Source organism: Cherax quadricarinatus, chromosome 18, assembly GCF_038502225.1.
Source record: "Cherax quadricarinatus isolate ZL_2023a chromosome 18, ASM3850222v1, whole genome shotgun sequence".
Classification (NCBI taxonomy): Eukaryota; Metazoa; Arthropoda; class Malacostraca; order Decapoda; family Parastacidae; genus Cherax; species Cherax quadricarinatus.
Genome location: NC_091309.1, coordinates 33,993,771 through 34,019,233, shown reverse-complemented (window position 1 = coordinate 34,019,233; position 25,463 = coordinate 33,993,771). Strand labels below are relative to the sequence as shown.

Genomic DNA, 25,463 nt, shown 5'->3' with positions numbered 1-25,463 from the left:
TGCTTGAAGAAGTTTGTCTCTGGTGGCGTACGTGAGGTTGCTTGAAGAAGTTTGTCTCTGGTGGCGTACGTGAGGTTGCTTGAAGAAGTTTGTCTCTGGTGGCGTACGTGAGGTTGCTTGAAGAAGTTTGTCTCTGGTGGCGTACGTGAGGTTGCTTGAAGAAGTTTGTCTCTGGTGGCGTACGTGAGGTTGCTTGAAGAAGTTTGTCTCTGGTGGCGTACGTGAGGTTGCTTGAAGAAGTTTGTCTCTGGTGGCGTACGTGAGGTTGCTTGAAGAAGTTTGTCTCTGGTGGCGTACGTGAGGTTGCTTGAAGAAGTTTGTCTCTGGTGGCGTACGTGAGGTTGCTTGAAGAAGTTTGTCTCTGGTGGCGTACGTGAGGTTGCTTGAAGAAGTTTGTCTCTGGTGGCGTACGTGAGGTTGCTTGAAGAAGTTTGTCTCTGGTGGCGTACGTGAGGTTGCTTGAAGAAGTTTGTCTCTGGTGGCGTACGTGAGGTTGCTTGAAGAAGTTTGTCTCTGGTGGCGTACGTGAGGTTGCTTGAAGAAGTTTGTCTCTGGTGGCGTACGTGAGGTTGCTTGAAGAAGTTTGTCTCTGGTGGCGTACGTGAGGTTGCTTGAAGAAGTTTGTCTCTGGTGGCGTACGTGAGGTTGCTTGAAGAAGTTTGTCTCTGGTGGCGTACGTGAGGTTGCTTGAAGAAGTTTGTCTCTGGTGGCGTACGTGAGGTTGCTTGAAGAAGTTTGTCTCTGGTGGCGTACGTGAGGTTGCTTGAAGAAGTTTGTCTCTGGTGGCGTACGTGAGGTTGCTTGAAGAAGTTTGTCTCTGGTGTCGTACGTGAGGTTGCTTGAAGAAGTTTGTCTCTGGTGGCGTACGTGAGGTTGCTTGAAGAAGTTTGTCTCTGGTGGCGTACGTGAGGTTGCTTGAAAAAGTTTGTCTCTGGTGGCGTACGTGAGGTTGCTTGAAGAAGTTTGTCTCTGGTGGCGTACGTGAGGTTGCTTGAAGAAGTTTGTCTCTGGTGGCGTACGTGAGGTTGCTTGAAGAAGTTTGTCTCTGGTGGCGTACGTGAGGTTGCTTGAAGAAGTTTGTCTCTGGTGGCGTACGTGAGGTTGCTTGAAGAAGTTTGTCTCTGGTGTCGTACGTGAGGTTGCTTGAAGAAGTTTGTCTCTGGTGGCGTACGTGAGGTTGCTTGAAGAAGTTTGTCTCTGGTGGCGTACGTGAGGTTGCATGAAGAAGTTTGTCTCTGGTGGCGTACGTGAGGTTGCTTGAAGAAGTTTGTCTCTGGTGGCGTACGTGAGGTTGCTTGAAGAAGTTTGTCTCTGGTGGCGTACGTGAGGTTGCTTGAAGAAGTTTGTCTGGTGTCGTACGTGAGGTTGCATGAAGAAGTTTGTCTCTGGTGTCGTACGTGAGGTTGCATGAAGAAGTTTGTCTCTGGTGTCGTACGTGAAATAACACTCTGCCCAAGTTGTTGCTTTGGTAGTGGTGGATCATCATGCTGACATCTGATCAGCTGGTGGGTGCTGGGTGACGGAGGCTTCGAGACGTCATTCTTACACCTGTCAAATCACTGCCCCGCCCGTTACATCACCGCCACACCCGAAAAGTCACCGTCACACCCGTAACGTCGCAGTCACTCCCCTTCCTCTTTGCAGGTATTTCACTCTAAGACCTCTTTAATCTTCGGGTCGTGGCGTGAGTGCACTCACCTATATGTGGTTGCAGGGGTTGAGTCTGAGTATGTCTCTGTGTGTCACAGAAACCTCTCAAGTCTAACAAACCATACCACGGACGGGGATAGAACCCGCGATCAGAGAGTCTCAAAACTCCAGACCGTCTGTCTGTCAGCACCAACCCAAAACCCACTCTGACAGGCATATACAGGAAGATCAAAAGAGGAGGAGTAGGAGGAGGAGGGCCCACCTTACTGACCAATATACTCAATTTAAGAAGGCCCCCAAAAAAGAGAACAGGGAAAGTCAAAAGAGGATATAGCTGCAAGGAAATCCAAGATTAATCCAAAGGGGTTTCTTTCAGAATTACAGAAACAAGAAAAGGTAAAAGACAGGACTCACTTCTCTGTAACTCATTTCAGCTCACTCTTAATGACAAAGAAATGTGTAACATATCCAACACTTATTTCCTCTCCGTCTTTACACAAGAATATACAAACAAAATTCCAGAAGTCAATAATCATACTGTTCAGGACGAAAATAAATTATGCAAGGTTGAAGTCGCTGGTGACACGGTCCTCAAACAACTCGACAGATTGTAATCAAACAAGTCACTAGGCCCTGACGAGCTGCTGTCAAGGTTTATATAAGAATATAAAGAGGAACTTGGCAAGCCATTACCGAGACACTTTCAGGCATCCCTACAAACAGGTGTCCTGTCGGAATCCGGATAATAGCAAACTGCCAGGCAGGTAGCAGTAGCGTAGGGAGTAACAGTGAACTTCCAGGTAAGACTAAGCTATCAAAGGTTTCCAGGGAGTGTGCGTCATGCTGTTACAAGTAACTGGCAGTGCTGACAGTCAGGTATTACCTGGTGTGCAAGTAATGAATTTTCTAGGTATCACCTCGAGTGGAAGTAATGTATTTACCAGCTATTACCTGTGGAAGAATAAAAAGAACACGAACCACATACACTTATTACCAGTTTACTGCGAATGTTTCGATCCTGGGAAAGTATGTCAACCCGACAGTCATATCGCCAGTAAAGTTACTGCCCGACAGTGTCGACGATTATTACCAACGACGTGTTCTTGGTAACACGGGATGAACCAGCAGGTGCGAGTGGTATATACAAATGTTCTTGGTAACATGGGATGAACCAGCAGGTGCGAGTGGTATATACAAATGTTCTTGGTAACATGGGATGAACCAGCAGGTGCGAGTGGTATATACAAATGTTCTTGGTAACATGGGATGAACCAGCAGGTGCGAGTGGTATATACAAATGTTCTTGGTAACATGGGATGAACCAGCAGGTGCGAGTGGTATATACAAATGCTCTTGGTAACATGGGATGAACCAGCAGGTGCGAGTGGTATATACAAATGCTCTTGGTAACATGGGATGAACCAGCAGGTGCGAGTGGTATATACAAATGCTCTTGGTAACATGGGATGAACCAGCAGGTGCGAGTGGTATATACAAATGCAGACAACAGATTCAGAGAGACGAAGAAATGTTGTAAAGATGGCGTGGTCATGAAAAAAAAAAAAAAAAAAACAGGGGTTTGAGACGAGTGTAACAGAAGAGTGGATAGTTATGTGCGAGGCGTTCCACCACACGAAATATAAGGTGTTGACGTCCTAAAAATGACTGTGTACACATCCTAGGAAGAGATGCAAAGAGACGTCCCAGGAAGAGATGTAAAGAGACATCTCAGGAAGAGATGTAAAGAGACGTCCCAGGAAGAGATGTAAGAAGACATCCCAAGAAGAGATGTAAGGAGGGACAGACGTTCCAGATAGAGATATAAAGATTAGTAGGGTTTGAAGGAAGAGATATAAGGAGGGACAGACGTCCTAAGAAGATACGATGATAAACCATTGCTAATACAAACGGCCGACCCATAACCACAGCCTCGCTGGGCAAGACCACCAACGACCTGGAGACCTCCTAACAGGTCTTCTTAGCACTCCTCTCCCCCTTCCGGGTGTCAGGTGTTACCTGGAGAGGACACCAGAGGGCAGAGCTCTCAAACACAGTCACCAGGTTACTGGTCACTACCTGCTCGAGCGTCTTAACTTCGTCTTCAAAGGCATTCGGATCGATTGAGGGCGCTAAGGAGATTGCTCTGCGCTCCGCTGCTTGAGGGCTTCTACCTCGACTCTCAGTATAGACACTGTAGCGTTAGATGGGACTCTTAGTGTTGACACTGTGGTGTTAAGTAGGACTCTTAGTGTAGACACTGACGTGTTAAGTAGGACTCAGTGCAGACACTGTGGTGTTAAGTAGGACTCAGTGTAGACACTGTGGTGTTAAGTAGGACTCAGTGTAGACACTGTGGTGTTAAGTAGGATTCAGTGTAGACACTGTGGTGTTAAGTAGGACTCTTAACTTAGACGCTGTGGTGTTAAGTAAGAGTGTGTTTACTCCCCTATTTGTACTCACCTGTTTGTGGTTACAGGGGTCGATTCACAACTCCTGGCCCCGCCTCTTCACTGGTAGCTACTAGGTCCACTCTCTTCCTGCTTCATGAGCTTAATCGTATCTCTTCTTAATGCTATGTATGGATCCTGCCTCCACTACATCACTCTCCAGATTGTTCCACTTCCTGACAACTCTGTGTATGAAGAAATACTTCCTAACATCCCTGTGACTCCTCTGAGTCTTCAACTTCCAGATGTGACCCCTTGTTACCGCGTCACATCTCTGAAACTTCCTGTCCCTATCCACTCTGTCACTTCCTCTCGGTATTTTATATGTCGTTATCATGTCTTCCCTATCTCTCCTATCCTCCAGTATCGTCTGGTCGATTTCCCTTAGCCTCTCCTCGTAAGAAATACTTTTTAGCTCCGGGAAGAGTCTTGTTGCACACCTTTGCACTTTCTCTAATTTCTTGACGTGCTTGACCAGGTACGAGTTCCATACTGGTGCTGCGTACTCCACTATGGGCCTGATATAAACGGTGTACAGAGTCTTGAACGATTCCTTACTCAGGTGTCGAAAAGTTATTCTCAGGTTTGCCAGGGGCCCATGTGCTGCAACAGTTATTTGGTTGATGTGTGCTTCAGGAGATGTGTTCGGTATTATACTCACCCCAAGATCCTTTTCCTTGAGTGAGGTTTGCAGTCTTTGCCTCCCCCCCCCCACCACAGCCTGTACTCAGTCTGCGATCTTCTTTGACCTTCCCCAATATTCATGACTTTGCACTTGGTGGGGTTAAACTCCAGGAGCCAGTTATCGGACCAGGCTTGCAGCCTGTCCAGATCCCTTTGTAGTCCTACCTAATCCTTATCTGATTGAATTCTTTGCATTAGCTTCACATCGTCTGCAAAGAGGGACACCTCTGAATCTATCAATTCCGTTATGTCATTCATATATACGTACCACAAATAACACCAGCCCTAGGACTGACCAGTTGAGCCCCGCCCGTCACAAGCGCCCACTCTGTCACCTCGTCACGTACAACCACTCGTTGTTTCCTTCCTGTCACGTATTCTCTGATCTATTGTAGTACCTTTCCTGTTATTCCTGCCTGCTCCTCTAGCTCTAGCACAAATCTCCTTGTGTGGAACTGTGTTGAAAGCCTTCTTACAGTACTCTCTCTCTCTCTCTTGTTTTGTTGCTGTCACTTTATCGTAACACTCAAGTAGGTTTGTGGCACAGGATTATCCTTCCCTGAAACCGTGCTGGTTATCGTTTATAAGCTCATCCCTTTCTAGGTGTTACATCACTCATCTGATAATCTTCTCCATGACTTTGCATACTATACATGTCAGTGACACTGGTCTATAGTTTAATTGTGCCTGTCTCCCTTCCTAAATATTGGAACTACATTTGCTGTCTTCCACACCTCGGGTAGTCGCCCTGTTTCAATAGATGTGTTGAAGATTGTTAGTAGTGGCAGACACAGCATCTCTGCTCCCTCCCTCAGGACCCGTGGAGAGATGTTGTCTAGTCCCACCGCCTTTGAGGTATCTAGTTTACTTAACAGCCTCTTCACCTCCTCCTCGGTTGTATATATTGTGTCCAACACTTGTGGTTTACCCCATCATTCCTGCTTTCTGGAGTCTTTTTCTGTCTCCACTAAAAATACTTAAGTCCCGTGTTGAGTGCTTCATATACTTCTCTGTTGTTTCCCATGAACTCCCCACCTTCCTTCCTCAGCCTGATTACCTGGTGCCTGACTGTTGTTTTCCTCTTGATGTGGCTGTACAACAGCTTCGGGTCAGATTTGGTTTTCGATGCTGTGTCATATTCGTATTGCCACTGGGCCTCCTTCCTTATCTGTACATATTCGTTTCTGGCTCGTCGACTAATTTTTCTGGGTCCTTTGTCTTTTATACTTTTTCCATTTTCTACCACACTTAGTTTTGTCATCTCTACACCTTTGGGTAAACCAAGGGCACGTTCTGGTCTTCCCTTATTTCTGTTGCCCTTGGGTACGAACCTTTCCTCTGCGTCCTTGCATTCTGTCTCTTCTACGTGCAGGTTACTGCATATTGGTGTGTGTGATTAGCTAAGTAAAGTAAGCCTGGGAAACGTTCTCAGCAGGAACCTCGAAAACAGAGTTTCCAGGTTTTATGATTGACACAACTGTCCTCAGCTTGTATATTAACAGCTTATGTGATGTGTGGACAGAGGACAGAACCTCCTGAGACACCCACATGGGTCTGGAAGGTATATGGAGTGAACTGGACGTCTACGTGAGTCCGCCATTCCTCACATTCCAGAGTTCACTGATCAACCAGGATGTTGCAGCATCTAGGTATCTGATGGTAGCAGGTTGAAGAGTCTTGGACTACTGACCTTGACACAGTGTTCTGTTATTGTGCCCATGGTGACCCTGCTTCTCACTGTGACCATATTTTACACTTCCTCTCATATCTCTCACTCCAGTGGATTACCTCACACTCCAGTGGGCTATCTCTCACTCCAGTGAGTTATCTCTCTAGTGGGATATCCCTCACTCCATTGGGTCGTCTCTCACTCCAGTGGGTTGTCTCTCACTCCAGTGGGTCGTTATGGGAAGAGTGTGTAGATTTGAAATTAATTCTCTACTGCTTTCGTCGAGTACATATCACCAGGAATATCTCACTTCTCCGTCTAAAGAGTACGTTCAGAGTATTTTGATGTGTTCTCGATACTTCTGATGTTATTTAAAAAACAGTTGTACTCTACCAGTAGAGTGGTACCATCTACCAGCAGAGTGGTATCATCTATCAGCAGAGGGGTACCATCTATCAGCAGAGTGGTACCATCTATCACCTGAGTGGTACCAGCTACCAGTAGAGTGGTACCATCTACCAGCAGAGTGGTATCATCTATCAGCAGAGGGGTACCATCTACCAGCAGAGTGGTATCATCTACCAGCAGAGTGGTATCATCTATCAGCAGAGTGGTATCATCTATCAGCAGAGGGGTACCATCTACCAGCAGTGGTATCATCTATCAGCAGAGGGGTACCATCTACCAGTAGAGTGGTACCATCTATCAGCAGAGTGGTATCATCTATCAGCAGAGGGGTACCATCTACCAGCAGAGTGGTATCTATCAGCAGAGGGGTACCATCTACCACCAGAGTGGTACCATCTACCAGCAGAGGGGTATCATCTATCAGCAGAGGGGTACCATCTACCACCAGAGTGGTACCATCTACCAGCAGAGGGGTACCATCTATCAGCAGAGTGGTACCATCTACCACCAGAGTGGTACCATCTACCAGCAGAGGGGTATCATCTATCAGCAGAGGGGTACCATCTACCACCAGAGTGGTACCATCTACCAGCAGAGGGGTATCATCTATCAGCAGAGGGGTACCATCTACCACCAGAGTGGTACCATCTACCAGCAGAGGGGTACCATCTATCAGCAGAGGGGTACCATCTACCAGCAGAGGGGTACCATCTATCAGCAGAGTGGTACCATCTATCAGCAGAGGGGTACCATCTACCAGCAGAGTACCATCTATCAGCAGAGGGGTACCATCTACCAGCAAAGTGGTACCAACTATCAGCAGAGGGGTACCATCTATCAGCAGAGGGGTAACATCTATCAGCAAACTGGTACCATCCATCAGCAAATTGGTACCATCTATCAGCAGAGGGGTACTATCTATCAGCAGAGGGGTACTATCTATCAGCAGAGTGGTATCATCTACTATTAGAACGGTACCATCAACCAGTAGAGTGGCACCACCTATTAGCAGAGTGTTACTAGACACCAGTAGAGAGGTACAATCTACCAGTAGAGTGGTACCATCTACCAGCAGAGCGGTACCATCTACCAGTAGAATGGTACCATCTACCAGAAGTGGTACTATCTACCAGTAGAGTGGTACCATCTACCAGTAGAGAGATACCATCTATTAGCAGAGTGGTACTAGACACCAGTAGAGGTACAATCTACCAGAAGAGTGGTACCAACCAGACACCAGTAAAGTAGTACCAGACACCAGTAAAGTGGTACCATCTACCAGTAGAGCGGTACCATCTACCAGTAGAGTGGTACCATCTACCAGTAGACTGGTACCAGACACCAGTAGAGTGGTACCAGACACCAGTAGAGTGGTACCAGATACCAGTAGAGTGGTACCAGGCACCAGTAGAGTGGTACCAGACACCAGTAGAGTGGTACCACACACCAGTAGAGTGGTACCACACACCAGTTGAGTAGCAGCACACACCAGTAGAGTGGTACCAGACACCAGTAGAGTGATACCAGACACCAGTAGAGTGGTAGCACACACCAGTAGAGTGGTACCAGACACCAGTAGAGTGGTACCAGACACCAGAAGAGTGGTACCAGACACCAGAAGAGTGGTACCAGACACCAGAAGTGTGGTACCAGACACCAGAAGAGTGGTACCATCTACCAGACCCCCCCCCAAAAAAAAAAAACAGTGTGTGTAAGACAATCTTGTGGCAGAGTTCCCAGGCTCCGCTCCGGTCCAACTGGACCGGCTATGCTGGTGCCGGTTGTGTGGGAGAACCACCTGCTCCCATCTGCTAGCCTGCTGGGGTAGCAGCAGCAGCTAGTTTGTGCAATTAGTGGAGGGTTGTGTCTTAATATATATCCCCGTTATACCTCTTAGGAGTAGCAGGGATATATTAAGGTATATACCATCTGTACATTATTATCTTTGAAAGTATTGCAAGACTAATTTATCTTGATCACGATTTCTGGCGTCTTGTTGACACTGATCAGGAAACTTGAAAAATATGTTGTGTTGAAGGTGTGAGTGTGTTGTGTTGAAGGTGTGAGTGTGTTGTGTTGAAGGTGTGAGTGTGTTGTGTTGAAGGTGTGTGTGTGTTGAAGGTGTGAGTGTGTTGTGTTGAAGGTGTGTGTTGTGTTGAAGGTGTGAGTGTGTTGTGTTGAAGGTGTGAGTGTGTTGTGTTGAAGGTGTGAGTGTGTTGTGTTGAAGGTGTGTGTGTGTTGTGTTGAAGGTGTGTGTGTGTTGAAGGTGTGAGTGTGTTGTGTTGAAGGTGTGTGTTGTGTTGAAGGTGTGAGTGTGTTGTGTTGAAGGTGTGAGTGTGTTGTGTTGAAGGTGTGAGTGTGTTGTGTTGAAGGTGTGAGTGTGTTGTGTTGAAGGTGTGTGTGTGTTGTGTTGAAGGTGTGAGTGTGTTGTGTTGAAGGTGTGAGTGTGTTGTGTTGAAGGTGTGTGTGTGTTGAAGGTGTGAGTGTGTTGTGTTGAAGGTGTGTGTTGTGTTGAAGGTGTGAGTGTGTTGTGTTGAAGGTGTGAGTGTGTTGTGTTGAAGGTGTGAGTGTGTTGTGTTGAAGGTGTGAGTGTGTGTTGAAGGTGTGTGTGTGTTGTGTTGAAGGTGTGTGTGTGTTGTGTTGAAGGTGTGAGTGTGTGTTGAAGGTGTGTGTGTGTTGTGTTGAAGGTGTGTGTGTGTGTGTTGTGTTGAAGGTGTGAGTGTGTTGTGTTGAAGGTGTGAGTGTGTGTTGAAGGTGTGTGTGTGTTGTGTTGAAGGTGTGAGTGTGTTGTGTTGAAGGTGTGAGTGTGTGTTGAAGGTGTGTGTGTGTTGTGTTGAAGGTGTGTGTGTGTGTGTTGTGTTGAAGGTGTGTGTGTGTTGTGTTGAAGGTGTGTGTGTGTGTGTTGTGTTGAAGGTGTGAGTGTGTTGTGTTGAAGGTGTGAGTGTGTTGTGTTGAAGGTGTGTGTGTGTTGTGTTGAAGGTGTGAGTGTGTTGTGTTGAAGGTGTGTGTGTGTTGTGTTGAAGGTGTGTGTGTGTTGTGCTGAAGGTGTGAGTGTGTGTGTTGAAGGTGTGAGTGTGTTGTGCTGAAGGTGTGAGTGTGTGTGTTGTGTTGAAGGTGTGAGTGTGTTGTGTTGAAGGTGTGAGTGTGTTGTGCTGAAGGTGTGAGTGTGTGTGTTGTGTTGAAGGTGTGAGTGTGTTGTGTTGAAGGTGTGAGTGTGTTGTGCTGAAGGTGTGAGTGTGTGTGTTGTGTTGAAGGTGTGAGTGTGTTGTGTTGAAGGTGTGAGTGTGTTGTGTTGAAGGTGTGAGTGTGTTGTGTTGAAGGTGTGAGTGTGTTGTGTTGAAGGTGTGAGTGTGTTGTGTTGAAGGTGTGAGTGTGTTGTGTTGAAGGTGTGAGTGTGTTGTGTTGAAGGTGTGAGTGTGTTGTGTTGAAGGTGTGAGTGTGTTGTGTTGAAGGTGTGAGTGTGTTGTGTTGAAGGTGTGAGTGTGTTGTGCTGAAGGTGTGAGTGTGTGTGTTGTGTTGAAGGTGTGAGTGTGTGTGTTGTGTTGAAGGTGTGAGTGTGTTGTGTTGAAGGTGTGAGTGTGTTGTGCTGAAGGTGTGTGTGTGTGTGTTGTGTTGAAGGTGTGTGTGTGTGTGTTGTGTTGAAGGTGTGTGTGTGTGTGTTGTGCTGAAGGTGTGTGTGTGTTGTGCTGAAGGTGTGAGTGTGTTGTGCTGAAGGTGTGAGTGTGTTGTGCTGAAGGTGTGTGTGTGTGTGTTGTGCTGAAGGTGTGAGTGTGTTGTGCTGAAGGTGTGAGTGTGTTGTGCTGAAGGTGTGAGTGTGTTGTGCTGAAGGTGTGTGTGTGTTGTGCTGAAGGTGTGAGTGTGTTGTGCTGAAGGTGTGAGTGTGTTGTGCTGAAGGTGTGTGTGTGTTGTGTTGAAGGTGTGTGTGTGTTGTGCTGAAGGTGTGTGTGTGTTGTGTTGAAGGTGTGAGTGTGTTGTGTTGAAGGTGTGTGTGTGTTGTGCTGAAGGTGTGAGTGTGTTGTGCTGAAGGTGTGAGTGTGTTGTGTTGAAGGTGTGAGTGTGTTGTGTTGAAGGTGTGTGTGTGTTGTGCTGAAGGTGTGAGTGTGTTGTGCTGAAGGTGTGTGTGTGTGTTGAAGGTGTGAGTGTGTTGTGTTGAAGGTGTGTGTGTGTTGTGCTGAAGGTGTGAGTGTGTTGTGTTGAAGGTGTGTGTGTGTTGTGTTGAAGGTGTGTGTGTGTTGTGCTGAAGGTGTGAGTGTGTTGTGTTGAAGGTGTGTGTGTGTTGTGTTGAAGGTGTGAGTGTGTTGTGCTGAAGGTGTGTGTTGTGCTGAAGGTGTGTGTGTGTTGTGTTGAAGGTGTGTGTGTGTTGTGCTGAAGGTGTGTGTGTGTTGTGTTGAAGGTGTGAGTGTGTGTTGTGTTGAAGGTGTGTGTGTGTTGTGTTGAAGGTGTGAGTGTGTTGTGCTGAAGGTGTGAGTGTGTTGTGTTGAAGGTGTGAGTGTGTTGTGTTGAAGGTGTGTGTGTGTGTTGTGCTGAAGGTGTGTGTGTGTTGTGTTGAAGGTGTGTGTGTGTTGTGTTGAAGGTGTGTGTGTGTTGTGTTGAAGGTGTGTGTGTGTGTTGTGCTGAAGGTGTGTGTGTGTGTTGTGTTGAAGGTGTGTGTGTGTGTTGTGTTGAAGGTGTGAGTGTGTTGTGTTGAAGGTGTGTGTGTGTGTTGTGTTGAAGGTGTGTGTGTGTTGTGCTGAAGGTGTGTGTGTGTTGTGCTGAAGGTGTGTGTGTGTGTTGTGTTGAAGGTGTGAGTGTGTTGTGTTGAAGGTGTGTGTGTGTTGTGCTGAAGGTGTGAGTGTGTTGTGCTGAAGGTGTGAGTGTGTTGTGTTGAAGGTGTGTGTGTGTTGTGTTGAAGGTGTGTGTGTGTGTTGTGTTGAAGGTGTGTGTGTGTTGTGCTGAAGGTGTGAGTGTGTTGTGTTGAAGGTGTGTGTGTGTTGTGCTGAAGGTGTGTGTGTGTGTTGTGTTGAAGGTGTGAGTGTGTTGTGTTGAAGGTGTGTGTGTGTTGTGCTGAAGGTGTGTGTGTGTTGTGCTGAAGGTGTGAGTGTGTTGTGCTGAAGGTGTGTGTGTGTTGTGTTGAAGGTGTGAGTGTGTTGTGCTGAAGGTGTGTGTGTGTTGTGTTGAAGGTGTGAGTGTGTTGTGCTGAAGGTGTGTGTGTGTTGTGTTGAAGGTGTGAGTGTGTTGTGCTGAAGGTGTGTGTGTGTTGTGTTGAAGGTGTGAGTGTGTTGTGCTGAAGGTGTGTGTGTGTTGTGCTGAAGGTGTGAGTGTGTTGTGCTGAAGGTGTGTGTGTGTTGAAGGTGTGAGTGTGTTGTGTTGAAGGTGTGAGTGTGTTGTGCTGAAGGTGTGAGTGTGTTGTGCTGAAGGTGTGTGTGTGTTGTGTTGAAGGTGTGAGTGTGTTGTGTTGAAGGTGTGAGTGTTGTGCTGAAGGTGTGTGTGTGTGTGTGTGTTGAAGGTGTGAGTGTGTTGTGTTGAAGGTGTGTGTGTGTTGTGTTGAAGGTGTGTGTGTGTTGTGTTGAAGGTGTGTGTGTGTTGTGTTGAAGGTGTGAGTGTTGTGCTGAAGGTGTGTGTGTGTGTGTGTGTTGAAGGTGTGAGTGTGTTGTGTTGAAGGTGTGTGTGTGTTGTGCTGAAGGTGTGTGTGTGTTGTGCTGAAGGTGTGTGTGTGTTGTGCTGAAGGTGTGAGTGTGTTGTGCTGAAGGTGTGTGTGTGTTGTGTTGAAGGTGTGAGTGTGTTGTGCTGAAGGTGTGAGTGTGTTGTGCTGAAGGTGTGAGTGTGTTGTGCTGAAGGTGTGAGTGTGTTGTGTTGAAGGTGTGAGTGTGTTGTGCTGAAGGTGTGAGTGTGTTGTGCTGAAGGTGTGTGTGTGTTGTGTTGAAGGTGTGTGTGTGTTGTGCTGAAGGTGTGAGTGTGTTGTGCTGAAGGTGTGAGTGTGTTGTGCTGAAGGTGTGAGTGTGTTGTGTTGAAGGTGTGAGTGTGTTGTGCTGAAGGTGTGAGTGTGTTGTGCTGAAGGTGTGTGTGTGTTGTGTTGAAGGTGTGTGTGTGTTGTGCTGAAGGTGTGAGTGTGTTGTGCTGAAGGTGTGAGTGTGTTGTGCTGAAGGTGTGTGTGTGTTGTGCTGAAGGTGTGTGTGTGTGTGTGTGTGTGTGTGTGTGTTGAAGGTGTGAGTGTGTTGTGTTGAAGGTGTGAGTGTTGTGCTGAAGGTGTGTGTGTGTGTGTGTTGAAGGTGTGTGTTGTGTTGAAGGTGTGTGTGTGTGTGTGTGTGTGTGTTGTAGGTGTGTGTGTGTGTTGTAGGTGCGTGTGTGTGTTGTAGGTATGTGTGTGTGTTGTGCTGAAGGTGTGAGTGTGTTGTGCTGAAGGTGTGTGTTGTGTTGAAGGTGTGTGTGTGTGTGTGTGTGTGTGTGTGTGTGTGTGTGTGTGTGTGTGTACTCACCTATTTGTACTCACCTATTTGTGGTTGCAGGGGTCGAGTCCTAGCTCCTGGCCCCGCCTCTTCACCGGTTGCTACTGGGCCCTCTCTCTCCCCGCTCCATGAGCTTTATCAAACCTCGTCTTAAAACTGTGTATGGTTCCTGCCTCCACTACGTCATTTTCTAGGCTATTCCACTGCCTTACAACTCTATGACTGAAGAAATACTTCCTACTATCTCTCTGACTCATTTGTGTCTTCAACTTCCAATTGTGGCCTCTTGTTTCTGTGTCCCCTCCCTGGAACATCCTGTCCTTGTCCACCTTGTCTATTCCACGCAGTATTTTATATGTCGTCATCATGTCTCCCCTGACCCTCCTGTCCTCCAGTGTCGTCAGGCCGATTTCCCTTAATCTTTCTTCATAGGACATTCCCCTTAGCTCCGGAACTGACCTTGTTGCAAACCTTTGTACTTTCTCTAGTTTCTTGACGTGCTTTATCAAGTGCGGGTTCCAAACAGGTGCTGCATACTCTAGTATGGGCCTGACATACACGGTGTACAGTGTCTTGAATGATTCCTTACTAAGGTGTCGGAATGCTGTTCTCAGGTTTGCCAGGCGCCCATATGCTGCAGCAGTTATCTGATTGATGTGTGCTTCCGGAGACATGCTCGGTGTTATACTCACCCCAAGATCTTTCTCCTTGAGTGAGGTTTGCAGTCTTTGGCCACCTAGCCTATACTCTGTCTGTGGTCTTCTGTGCCCTTCCCCTATCTTCATGACTTTGCATTTGGCAGGATTAAATTCGAGAAGCCATTTGCTGGACCAGGTGTCCAGTCTGTCCAGGTCTCTTTGAAGTCCTGGCTGGTCCTCATCAGATTTAATTCTCCTCATTAACTTCACATCATCTGCAAACAGGGACACTTCTGAGTCTAACCCTTCCGTCATGTCGTTCACATATACCAAAAATAGCACTGGTCCTAGGACCGACCCCTGTGGGACCCCGCTCGTCACAGGTGCCCACTGTGATACATCATTACGTACCATGACTCGTTGTTGCCTCCCTGTCAGGTATTCTCTGATCCATTGCAGTGCCCTTCCTGTTATATGCGCCTGATGCTCTAGCTTCTGCACTAATCTCTTGTGAGGAACTGTGTCAAAGGCCTTCTTGCAGTCCAAGAAGATGCAATCAACCCACCCCTCTCTCTCTTGTCTTCTGTTATTTTATCATAAAACTCCAGAAGGTTTGTGACACAGGATTTGCCTTCCGTGTGTGTGTGTGTGTGTGTGTGTGTGTGTGTGTGTGTGTGTGTGTGTGTGTGTGTGCGCGCGCGCGCGCGTGTGTGTGTGTGTGTGTGTTGAAGGTGTGAGTGTGTTGTGCTGAAGGTGTGTGTGTGTTGTGCTGAAGGTGTGTGTTGTGTTGAAGGTGTGAGTGTGTTGTGTTGAAGGTGTGTGTGTGTTGTGTGTTGAAGGTGTGTGTGTGTTGTGTGTTGAAGGTGTGTGTGTGTTGTGTGTTGAAGGTGTGAGTGTGTTGTGCTGAAGGTGTGTGTTGTGTTGAAGGTGTGTGTGTGTTGTGTGTTGAAGGTGTGAGTGTGTTGTGTTGAAGGTGTGAGTGTGTTGTGTTGAAGGTGTGAGTGTGTTGTGCTGAAGGTGTGTGTGTGTTGTGTGTTTATTACAACCTAGGATTTCAAATGGCCTGTTATCCCAGGTGTAATGGGAGCAAATAAACACAGTAGAAAAAGTTTAGACTTATATTATCCTTCACCAATTATAACAGCAATATGTACACTATGTACAGTGATAAATATAGTGCACTCCACGGTAAGCAAGGCAGAAATAGAAGCCACAAGATAGCAGACCGTGCTTCAACCAGCTCTAGAATGGGAATGACAAGGGCAGACAAAAGAGCGGTATCCACATAACCTCTGCGATTGCCAATCCCACCTTCTTATTGGCTAGAACCTGGTCACTAGTTGAACGATGGGGCCCCATCATCAACTCTTAGCAACCTGGTTCGCTGGTTGGGGGAGATAGCCTGTAAATGAGGGTGTGTCCATGCGCCGAATAAAGGTTACGTGTGAGTGTGTTGTGTTGAAGGTGTGAGTGTGTTGTGCTGAAGGTGTGTGTGTGTTGTGTGTTGAAGGTGTGAGTGTGTTGTGTTGAAGGTGTGAGTGTGTTGTGTTGAAGGTGTGTGTGTGTTGTGCTGAAGGTGTGAGTGTGTTGTGCTGAAGGTGTGAGTGTGTTGTGTTGAAGGTGTGTGTGTGTTGTGCTGAAGGTGTGAGTGTGTTGTGTTGAAGGTGTGTGTTGTGTTGAAGGTGTGAGTGTGCTGTGTTGAAGGTGTGTGTGTGTTGTGCTGAAGGTGTGAGTGTGTTGTGCTGAAGGTGTGAGTGTGTTGTGTTGAAGGTGTGTGTTGTGTTGAAGGTGTGAGTGTGTTGTGCTGAAGGTGTGTGTTGTGTTGAAGGTGTGTGTGTGTTGTGTTGAAGGTGTGTGTGTGTTGTGTTGAAGGTGTGTGTGTGTTGTGTTGAAGGTGTGTGTGTGTTGTGTTGAAGGTGTGTGTGTGTTGTGTTGAAGGTGTGTGTGTGTTGTGCTGAAGGTGTGAGTGTGTTGTGTTGAAGGTGTGAGTGTGTTGTGTTTAAGGTGTGAGTGTGTTGTGTTGAAGGTGTGAGTGTGTTGTGTTGAAGGTGTGAGTGTGTTGTGCTGAAGGTGTGAGTGTGTTGTGCTGAAGGTGTGTGTGTGTTGTGTTGAAGGTGTGAGTGTGTTGTGTTGAAGGTGTGAGTGTGTTGTGTTGAAGGTGTGTGTGTTGTGTTGTGTTGAAGGTGTGAATGTGTTGTGTTTAAGGTGTGAGTGTGTTGTGTTGAAGGTGTGAGTGTGTTGTGTTTAAGGTGTGAGTGTGTTGTGTTGAAGGTGTGAGTGTGTTGTGTTGAAGGTGTGTGTGTGTTGTGTTGAAGGTGTGAGTGTGTTGTGTTGAAGGTGTGTGTGTGTTGTGTTGAAGGTGTGAGTGTGTTGTGTTGAAGGTGTGTGTGTGTTGTGTTGAAGGTGTGTGTTGTGTTGAAGGTGTGTGTGTGTTGTGTTGAAGGTGTGTGTTGTGTTGAAGGTGTGTGTGTGTGTTGTGTTGAAGGTGTGAGTGTGTTGTGTTGAAGGTGTGTGTGTGTTGTGCTGAAGGTGTGAGTGTGTTGTGTTGAAGGTGTGAGTGTGTTGTGTTGAAGGTGTGTGTTGTGTTGAAGGTGTGTGTGTGTTGTGTTGAAGGTGTGAGTGTGTTGTGTTGAAGGTGTGAGTGTGTTGTGTTGAAGGTGTGAGTGTGTTGTGTTGAAGGTGTGTGTTGTGTTGAAGGTGTGTGTGTGTTGTGTTGAAGGTGTGTGTTGTGTTGAAGGTGTGTATTGTGTTGTGTTGAAGGTGTGTGTTGTGTTGAAGGTGTGTGTGTGTTGTGTTGAAGGTGTGAGTGTGTTGTGTTGAAGGTGTGAGTGTGTTGTGTTGAAGGTGTGTGTTGTGTTGAAGGTGTGTGTGTGTTGTGTTGAAGGTGTGAGTGTGTTGTGTTGAAGGTGTGAGTGTGTTGTGCTGAAGGTGTGAGTGTGTTGTGCTGAAGGTGTGAGTGTGTTGTGCTGAAGGTGTGTGTTGTGTTGAAGGTGTGTGTGTGTTGTGTTGAAGGTGTGTGTTGTGTTGAAGGTGTGTGTGTGTTGTGTTGAAGGTGTGAGTGTGTTGTGTTGAAGGTGTGAGTGTGTTGTGTTGAAGGTGTGTGTTGTGTTGAAGGTGTGTGTGTGTGTTGTGTTGAAGGTGTGAGTGTGTTGTGTTGAAGGTGTGAGTGTGTTGTGCTGAAGGTGTGAGTGTGTTGTGCTGAAGGTGTGAGTGTGTTGTGCTGAAGGTGTGTGTTGTGTTGAAGGTGTGTGTGTGTTGTGTTGAAGGTGTGAGTGTGTTGTGTTGAAGGTGTGTGTGTGTTGTGTTGAAGGTGTGTGTGTGTTGTGTTGAAGGTGTGAGTGTGTTGTGTTGAAGGTGTGAATGTGTTGTGTTGAAGGTGTGTGTGTGTTGTGTTGAAGGTGTGTGTGTGTTGTGTTGAAGGTGTGAGTGTGTTGTGCTGAAGGTGTGAGTGTGTTGTGCTGAAGGTGTGAGTGTGTTGTGCTGAAGGTGTGTGTTGTGTTGAAGGTGTGTGTGTGTTGTGTTGAAGGTGTGAGTGTGTTGTGCTGAAGGTGTGAGTGTGTTGTGCTGAAGGTGTGAGTGTGTTGTGCTGAAGGTGTGTGTTGTGTTGAAGGTGTGTGTGTGTTGTGTTGAAGGTGTGAGTGTGTTGTGCTGAAGGTGTGTGTGTACTCACCTAGTTGAGGTTGCGGGGGTTGAGTCCGAGCTCCTGGCCCCGCCTCTTCACTGATCGCTACTAGGTCACTCTCCCTGAACCATGAGCTTTATCATACCTCTGCTTAAAGCTATGTATGGATCCTGCCTCCACTACATCGCTTCCCAAACTATTCCACTTACTGACTACTCTGTGGCTGAAGAAATACTTCCTAACATCCCTGTGATTCATCTGTGTCTTCAGCTTCCAACTGTGTCCCCTTGTTACTGTGTCCAATCTCTGGAACATCCTGTCTTTGTCCACCTTGTCAATTCCTCTCAGTATTTTGTATGTCGTTATCATGTCCCCCCTATCTCTCCTGTCCTCTAGTGTCGTCAGGTTGATTTCCCTTAACCTCTCCTAGTAGGACATACCTCTTAGCTCTGGGACTAGTCTTGTGGCAAACCTTTGCACTTTCTCTAGTTTCTTTACGTGCTTGGCTAGGTGTGGGTTCCAAACTGGTGCCGCATACTCCAATATGGGCCTAACGTACACGGTGTACAGGGTCCTGAACGATTCCTTATTAAGATGTCGGAATGCTGTTCTGAGGTTTGCTAGGCGCCCATATGCTGCAGCAGTTATTTGGTTGATGTGCGCTTCAGGAGATGTGCCTGGTGTTATACTCTCCCCAAGATCTTTTTCCTTGAGTGAGGTTTGTAGTCTCTGACCCCCTAGACTGTACTCCGTCTGCGGTCTTCTTTGCCCTTCCCCAATCTTCATGACTTTGCACTTGGTGGGATTGAACTCCAGGAGCCAATTGCTGGACCAGGTCTGCAGCCTGTCCAGATCCCTTTGTGTGTGTGTGTGTGTGTGTGTGTGTGTGTGTGTGTTGTGTTGAATATGTGAGTGTGTGTTGTGTTGAAGGTGTGTGTGAGTGTGTTGTGTTGTGTTGAAGGTGTGTGTTGTGTTGTGTTGAAGGTGTGTGTTGTGTTAGTGTGTGTGTGTGTGTTGTGTTGTGTTGAAGGCGAGTGTGTTGTATTATGTTGGTGTGTGCTTATTTGTGTTGCGTTGAAGGTGTGAGTGTGTTGCGTTGTGTGTGTTGTGTTGAAGGTGAGTGAGTTTTGTTGGAGTGAGTTGTGTTGAAGGTATGAATGTGTTTTATATGTGAAAGTTTGAGTGGGAGTGTTGTGGCCGCATCTTGATGGAAGGAAGGAAGGAAGGAAGGTAGGTAGGTAGGTAGGTAGGTAGGTAGGTAGGTAGGTAGGTAGGTAGGTAGGTAGGTAGGTAGGTAGGTGGTTGGGTGTGGGTGTGTGTACCTGGAGGGTATTTAGGGGATCAACGCCCCCGTGGCCCGGTCCATGACCAGGCTTCCCGGTGGATCAGGGTCTGATCAACTAAGCTGTTACTACTGACCGCACGTAGTCCAACGTACGAACCGCAGCCCGGCTGATCGGGTACTATAAATTCATGTTATCATTCACTTGTGTATCTGCTGAAGAGGATTCCAGGAGGATGTCGAAATATACAGATGAATTAACCTTCTGTGTTTGTGTCTCCCTCTGGATTATTATTGAACATTTCAGTTTAAGTTTAAAAGAAACTATCAGATTAATATATTATAATTGTGATATATTAACACAGTGACTGTCGTTTAACACGAGTTTATTTGGCACGATTCTGGTACAGCAGCACGACTGAAGAATTGCGGCACAGTTTTATACTACACGTCGTAAAATTAATATAACACGGTTGAGTTTGTGTGTTAAATGACGGTCTAATGTATAATAATACATGATTTAATAGTGACAAGACTTCTGGCTATTAATTAACACTTTCTTAAGTATCAGGGAAGTTAGCTTTTATATCAGCCGTTAAATATTCCATATTTTACTATTGGACAGAACAATTACCGTATTTCGCGGCTTATAAGACGCGGCTTATAAGACTTTTTTATTTTCAACGGCTGGGCATCGGACGTAACTGGGAGAGCTGCAGCCCAACCCGCACCCCAGACTTGTAGCTCCGAGAGCTGCAGCCCAACCCGCACCCCAGACTTGTAGCTCCGAGAGCTGCAGCCCAACCCGCACCCCAGACTTGTAGCTCCGAGAGCTGCAGCCCAACCCGCACCCCAGACTTGTAGCTCCGAGAGCTGCAGCCCAACCCGCACCCCAGACTTGTAGCTCCGAGAGCTGCAGCCCAACCCGCACCCCAGACTTGTAGCTCCGAGAGCTGCAGCCCAACCCGCACCCCAGACTTGTGGCTCCCGTCACTGATCTTCAGTTTATAGGACTCGGGGTGGTTTTGGAGACATTTTACGGAAAAAATGCGTCTAATAAGCTGCGAAATACGGTATATGAGACAGCAGAGCGAAACGCAGCTATCAGGATGGACAGCGAGATGCAACCTCCGTGGTGTCCGGAAGCAGACTAACTCATTCATCCTAAGATCTGTATATCACCTCCGGCTGAAGCAACATTGCATGACGTTAGCGAAAGGGGTCGTGCAGTGTTATCCTTAATTCTCAAACGAAAACGTATTGACAGGAAGTCTTCATTTACATAAACTCAAAATAAATTTCATTTATAGTAGTTACAAAAACTTAAGTCATGAAACAACCCAAGTCCCCTGAAGACCAGCGAGGTGAAGTTTCCTGGAAGCCCAGTAAACAGAAACTTACCAGGAGGTATCTGTCAACACACGGAAAATCGTGAACACAAAGAGTGATGGCAAACCCATATCTATTAAAGTACGTAAAGAAGCTGGAAAAAGTACAAAGGTTTGCAACAAGACTATTGTCAGAGCGGAGATTTGCAACTAGTCTCAGAGCGAACGTTTGCAACATGACTAGTCTTAGAGCAAAGGTTTGCAACAAGACTAGTGTCAGAGCTAAGGTTTGCAACAAGATTAGTGTCACAGCTAAGGTTTGCAACAAGACTTGTTCAAGAGCGAAGATTTGCAACAAGACTAGTGTCAGAGCGGAGGTTTGCAACAAGACTAGTCTCAGACCTGAGGGTTACAACAAGACTAGTCTCAGACCTGAGGGTTACAACAAGGCTAGTCTCAGACCTGAGGTTTGCAACATGACTTGTCTCAAACCTGAGGACTGCAACAAGACATCCTCAAACCTGAGGGATCTGAGGTCATGAGAGGCTTCAGGAGTTAAACCTGAAGACACTACATAACAGAAGGACCAGATGACATGATTAAGATGTTTAAGATACTGAGAGGAACAGACAAGTTGAAGAGAGCAACTCTAAGAGGCGAGTCTAAGGTACACGAGGACTCAACTGGAGGTTACAAACACAGACAAGTCACAGGGATGTTAGGTAATATCTATACAGTGAGGTGCCCAGGCATGATAGTGACTATTCGTATTTAGCAAACCAAAATTGGAATTACATATTGTAACCTTTACAAAGAATTAAAATCTTTATCTTTATAGAGGTAGGATCCATAGTTAATTTTAAGAAAAGGTATATTAGGGCTCAGGAGGCCAGGAGAGCGAACCCAGTAGCCGCTAGCTGAGAGGCAGGGGCCAGGAGCTGAGATTTCCCCTGTACAATCACAAATAAATACAAATGAGTACAATCATAGGAAGAATTCACCAAATTCAATTTTAACAACTGGGATCAAATAAATCTTCCCTTTAACAAAATACACTGGGAAGATGTATTAAATAACATGTATTAAATAACATATATAAAATAACATGTATTAAATAACATGACTGAGCCAATGTCTTGGAAGATTAACTCTGTGGCATTAGAAATATACTCAAGGTTCATACTACTACAGAAAAGAATGTAGATCAAGTAGATCAAGTGTTTACATTGAAGCATATATGTGAACAGTATTTAGATAAAGGTAGGGAAGTTTTTATTGCGTTTATGGATTTAAAAAAGGCATATGATAGTGTGGATAGGGGAGCAATGTGGCAGATGTTGCAAGTATATGGAATAGGTGGTAAGTTACTAAATGCTGTAAAGAGTTTTTATGAGGATAGTGAGGCTCAGGTTAGGGTGTGTAGAAGAGAGGGAGACTACTTCCCGGTAAAAGTTGGTCTTAGACAGAGATGTGTAATGTCACCATGGTTGTTTAATATATTTATAGATGGGGTCGTAAAAGAAGTAAATGCTAGGGTGTTCGGGAGAGGGGTGGGATTAAATTATGGGGAATCAAATACAAAATGGGAATTGACAGTTACTTTTTGCTGATGATACTGTGCTTATGAGAGATTCTAAAGAAAAATTGCAAAGGTTAGTGGATGAGTTTGGGAGTGTGTGTAAAGGTAGAAAGTTGAAAGTGAACATAGAAAAGAGTAAGGTGATGAGGGTATCAAATGATTTAGATAAAGAAAAATTGGATATCAAATTGGGGAGGAGGAGTATGGAAGAAGTGAATGTTTTCAGATATTTGGGAGTTGACGTGTCGGCGGATGGATTTATGAAGGATGAGGTTAATCATAGAATTGATGAGGGAAAAAAGGTGAGTGGTGCGTTGAGGTATATGTGGAGTCAAAAAACGTTATCTATGGAGGCAAAGAAGGGAATGTATGAAAGTATAGTAGTACCAACACTCTTATATGGGTGTGAAACTTGGGTTGTAAATGCTGCAGCGAGGAGGCTGTTGGAGGCAGTGGAGATGTCCTGTCTAAGGGCAATGTGTGGTGTAAATATTATGCAGAAAATTCGGAGTGTGGAAATTAGGAGAAGGTGTGGAGTTAATAAAAGTATTAGTCAGAGGGCTGAAGAGGGGTTGTTGAGGTGGTTTGGTCGTTTAGAGATAATGGATCAAAGTAGGCTGACATGGAGAGCGTATAAATCTGTAGGGGAAGGAAGGCGGGGTAGGGGTCTTCCTCGAAAAGGTTGGAGGGAGGGGGTAAAGGAGGTTTTGTGGACGAGGGGCTTGGACATCCAGCAAGCGTGCGTGAGCGTGTTAGATAGGAGTGAATGGAGACGAATGGTATTTGGGACCTGACGAGCTGTTGGAGTGTGAGCAAGGTAATATGTAGTGAAGGGATTCAGGGAAACCGGTTATTTTCATATAGTCGGACTTGAGTCCTGGAAATGGGAAGTACAATGCCTGCACTTTAAAGGAGGGGTTTGGGATATTGGCAGTTTGGAGGGATATGTTGTGTATCTTTATACGTATATGCTTAAAATCTGTTGTATTCTGAGCACCTCTGCAAAAACAGTGATTATGTGTTAGTGAGGTGAAAGTGTTAAATGATAATGAAAATATTTTCTTTTTTGGGGATTTTCTTTCTTTTTGGATCACCCTGCCTCGGTGGGAGACGGCCGACTTGTTAATATATATATATATATATATATATATATATATATATATATATATATATATATATATATATATATATATATATAACTTACATCTTCCATGGAAAATGGAACAGAATTCTTCCTCCGTAAGCCATGCGTGTTGTAAGAGGCAACTAAAATGCCAGCAGCAAGGGGCTAGTAACCCCTTCTAATTTATAAAGAAAAACTTTCGTTTATCTTTTTATTTCAACCTGTCTCAGTGAGTTTCTATACATATATATATATATATATATATATATATATATATATATATATATATATATATATATATATATATATATATATATAGTAGAGAGAGAGAGAGAGAGAGAGAGAGAGAGAGAGAGAGAGAGAGAGAGAACTATAGGTAATTATTTAAAATTATAGAAATCCAAATTAAAAAATTCAGAGGAACAGCACATCCCGTATGTGGGTGTTTGTTGCAGCAAGACGGAACTTGATGATAATAAAGAACTGCTGATGTCTCAATATGACCGCGTTAACTTAGCCATTAATCAGACAAAGGATGACAATATGAGGGAATTCATAAACAAGACTTGAAACTTTTTCAACATCTCTCAAATCTCCAACATAAAACCAAACCTCAACTTGACTTCGAAAAAACCAATGGCAGCATGTACATGCACTCTTCCCCAGGCAGAGACTTGTGGAACTGCATGATCATCATGACCTGCCAGAAACCCCTGCCAGTTGCCTTAATTATTCTATAGAGAGTCAGCCTAGACACAGGGATCATCCTACAGCTGATAACAATAACGTGTATAACCCCACTTCACAATGGTGGCAAAACTATAAACCAATAACACTGACGTCCCACATAAAAATATTTGAAAGAATTATAAGAAGATCGCTAACCACATGGATTCAGAAAACTTGCGCAACACAGGGTGGCATGGATTTAGAGCAGTTCACTCTCACCTCTCACAACTACGAGACCAATACGACATGGTCTTAGATACACTGGTAGACAAAATGTGGATGTACTATAGTTTACACAGACTTTGCAACAGCGCATAAAATGCGTGCAAAAGGAATATCTTGAAAATGGGCAGATGGGTTTCTAGCTTGCTGATAAAAATTACGTAAAGAGTAATAGTAAACTGAGTTAAGTGTCAGTGACTGCTACAGTGAGAAGCTCTGTTCCCCAAGGCACAGTACTTGTCACCTTCCTTTTTCTCATCCTCATATCCGACACAAACAGGGATATAAATTAAATCTTTCAATGGGCCACAGAAAACATGATGTTCAAGGGGGGACAAATTTCAGTAACTCATGGAAAAAACACAGTAGATCAAAACAAACCAATGTGCAGGACTTAGTTATGATAATATCAGAGGATCTCACATTCAAGGATCACAACAGCGCCGTGTTACAACAGCGCCGTGTCACAACAGCGCCGTGTCACAACAGCGCCGTGTTACAACAGCGCCGTGTCACAACAGCGCCGTGTTACAACAGAGGGGAAATGATGGGATGAATAGTGAAAATCTTCAGATCGAGAGATGCAAAGCTAATGATATCTGACCTATATCGGGGGAAGGGGGGGGGGTTCGGGGGCCAACGTCCCCGCGGCCCGGTCCGTGACCAGGCTTCGTGGTGGATCAGGGCCTGATCAACGAGGCTGTTACTGCTGACAGCAAGTAAACCGGCGTACGAGCCATAGCCCGGCAGATCAGGTACTGACTTTAGGCGCGTATCCAGCGCCTTGAACACAGCTAGCGGTCTGTTAGTAATCACTCATTATGTATGCTGGGAGGCAGTTAAAGAGTCTTGGGTCTCTGACACTGTGTTGTCTCTTAACATACTCGTGACGCCCTGTTTTCCACTGGGCAGACGTTGCATCACCTGCCGAGTCTTTTGCTTTCGTAGGGAGAGATTTTCATGTGCAGATTTGAGACTAATCCCTCAAGGATTTTCCAAGTGTATATTATCATGTATCTCCCTCGTGTATGTTTCTCGCCTCTTTAAGTCACCTGTTCTCTAGGCTGGAATACTGTTATCCATTAACAACCCGTTATAAGACTGGTATTAGAGAATGTACAGAGAACCTTCACTGTACATGTGACTTCAGCCAGGCACATATAGAACACCATTCATGGGACATCATGCTGCTACCTTCAGCGGTCGAACCTTAGCTCTTGGCCCCGCCTGTATCTCACTACTACTCTGTAAAGCCAAGGAGGGTACAGACGACAGCCGGGCTGGGAGAAACCGTCAGTCTGCTTTCGGCTGGCATCAGCAGCCTAGCCCACCAGGCCAGGAACCTGGAGGCCTGGTCTGGGATCAGGTCGCGGGGGCGGTGGCCCCCGGAACAAACTACAGGCAACATACTAGGAGTGTCTACCTGTACGACATCAATTCAAATACATTGCTGATGACAATGAAGGTAAGAATAAGCTTTGACTGCCTCTCTTTCGTTGTGTTAGAGCTGTATGAAGCTCTAACAAAGCTTATTCTACGACTTGTGTCTTTTCTTCAAGCTGCATGACATCAACAGTGTTGATGAAGAACTCATCAACGCGAGGGGTAACAGAGGAGGGAGGTGGAGGAAAGCGGATACGTAGGGGAGAGGGGATGT

At 45.8% G+C, this 25,463-nt stretch overlaps 1 protein-coding gene across 1 annotated transcript in view; it reads left to right on the top strand.

Moving 5' to 3' along the window:
* Positions 1-25,463, top strand: part of LOC128689486 (GAS2-like protein 3) — a 1,113,234-nt gene that overhangs the window by 252,330 nt on the left and 835,441 nt on the right. The window lies entirely within an intron of this gene.